This window comes from Colobus angolensis, unplaced genomic scaffold, assembly GCF_000951035.1.
Source record: "Colobus angolensis palliatus isolate OR3802 unplaced genomic scaffold, Cang.pa_1.0 Scaffold25, whole genome shotgun sequence".
NCBI classification, from domain to species: domain Eukaryota; kingdom Metazoa; phylum Chordata; class Mammalia; order Primates; family Cercopithecidae; genus Colobus; species Colobus angolensis.
The window spans coordinates 3,166,549-3,169,195 of NW_012115710.1; positions in this window are offsets into that span (position 1 = coordinate 3,166,549).

A 2,647-nucleotide genomic window follows, 5' to 3' on the forward strand; every position below is an offset into this window, starting at 1 on the left:
GTGTTTTAATTTTTTTTTATTATTATTATACTTTAAGTTCTAGGGTACATGTGCATAATGTGCAGGTTTGTTACATATGTATACTTGTGTCATGTTGGTGTGCTGCACCCATCAACTTGTCATTAAGTATTTTAATTTTTAACCATAATACATGTACAGCCTTATGAAATTATTTTCCCACATCAGTTGAAATCATTATATTTTCTTCCTTGGCCTATTGACATGGTGAATTATATCGAAAGAATTTTTTTTTAAATTTTTGAATCATCTTTGCATTAGGAGGAGAAATCTTATTTGATCATGAAGAATTATGGTACGCTGTATTTAAGAGGCAATTATTTGATTTGGAATTTTTACATCTTCATTCACAAGTGAAATGAATCTATAATTTTCTTGCATCTGGTCCTTATCCGATTTTGGATTCAACATTGCATTAGCCTCTAAAAATGAATCAGGCAGTTATTACATAATTTTCCAGCGATTTTCTGGAATAATTCATACAAGATAGGAATTAAACATTCTTTCAATGTTTGGTATCACTTGCTCAGAAACCCATCTGTGCCGGGGGGCTTTGGGGGGAGAGGGGAGATCTCTGAATATAATTTCAAATTCTTTAATAGTCACTGGTTTATTCAAGTTCTCTGATTTTGTGTCATTTTAGCATTGTATATTTTTCTAGTAATTGAACCAGTTCATTCAGGTTTTTAATGTTAGCACATAGCCATCATATATTTTCATTACTTTTTATATCTCTGTCCTGGCTATAATTATTCACCATTTTACAATTTGTATTTTATTTGCAGCCTGTCTCTTTGTTCTTAATTGGTTTGCCAAAAGTAAGTCTGTCTTAGTTGCTTTTTCAAAACTTAAAATAGACTTTGGTTTTGTTAATCTTTTCTTCCCCCATGCATTTCATCGATTTCTCCTCATATTATTTTTAATCATTTTCATACCATACCCCTGAAAAATGTGTGAACAATGGCTACAGGCACCATCACGAACGCATCTTAGTAATAGAAGTTTATCTTTAAAAAGCAAGTTGCATTGGCCAGGCGTGGTGGATCACGCTTGTAATCCCAACACACTGGAAGGCCGAGGCAGGTGGATCACTTGAGGTCAGGAGTTCGAGACCAGCCTGGTCAACGTGGTGAAACCTCATCTGTACAAATACGAAAATTAGCCAGGCATGGTGGCATGTGCCTGTAGTCCCAACTACTTGGGAATCTGAGGCAAGAAGAATGGCTTGAACCTAGGAGGCAGGTTGCAGTGAGCCGAGATCGTACCACTTCACTCCAGCCAGGAAAACAGAGTAAGACTCTGTCTCAAAAAAAAAAAAAAAAGCAAGCTGCATACAGTAAGATACAGTTGTAGGCTGAAATACAGCCCCCAAAATTCATATTTTGGAGCCCTAACCCCAGTACGTCAGAACATGACTGTATTTGGACATAGGATCTCTAAAGAGGTAGTGAAGGTTAAATGGGGCCATTAGGGTGGGCCCTAATCCAACTGGACTTCATCCTTATGAGAGACTCACCAGGGATGTGCACACAGAGAGGACCACGTAAGGGCACAGCAAGAAGGCGGCCGTCTGCAAGCCAAAGAAGGAGGCCTCAGAAGAAACCAACCATGCCAACATCTTGAACTCAGACTTCTAGCCTCCAGAACTGGGAGACAATCAATTCTGCTGTTTCAGTCCCCCAGCCTGTGGCACTTTATAAGGGCAGTTAGAGCCAACGAATACATGTATTATTACTCCAAAGCCCCCAAAACAAGCATAATTAAATAAGATGTTGTTTCAGGAAACATACAAACACGCTAAAATAATAATGAAAATCAAGCAAAAGTGAAACACAATTCAGGATGGTAGGTACTGGTGAGGGAGATGGGAGAAGGTGTTTAACAGTAACTTCCTATTCTTTTTCTTCTCTCTCTTTTTTTTTTTTTTGAGACAGGGTCTCCCTCTGTTGCCCAGGTTGGAGTGCAGTGGCATGATCACTGCTCACTGCAGCCTCGACCTCCTGGGCTCAAGCAATCCTCCCACCTCATCCTTCCAAGTAGCTGGGACTTCAGGTTCTTGCAACCACACCAGGGTAATTTTTGTATTTTCTTTAGAGACAAGATCCCTCTATATTGCCCAGGCTGGTCTCAAACTCCTGAATTCAAGTGATCTTCCCTCCTCAGCTTCCCAAAGTACAAAGATTACAGACGTGAACCACCGTCCCAGGCCAGGAGCATCTTTTGTTACTCATAATAAGCTCACATCTGCTGAATCATCAATGGGTGCGAAATCAAGCGGGAAATTTTGATGAAAGGCAGATACCTACCTGTCTTAAAGTATCTGCCCCTGGACTGCTTATTAGCTGCAAAGGAGTATTATATAGCTGAGAAACTGGACATCAGCTCGCTGGGTGATCAAAACTCACTTCACTAATGAGGGACCATAGGATACTGACTGTGTCCAGATGAGATACCCTCAAAGAAGTACACACCTCACCTCATTATTCTGGTGGAGAATGTATAATTTGAATCTAATCTTCATGAGGAAACATTAGACCAACTAAAAATGTGGAACTTCTATTTTTAGAAGGGCAAGGAGCTGTTCTTCCAAAATGTCTCTCTCTTTCTCTCTCATATATATATATATATA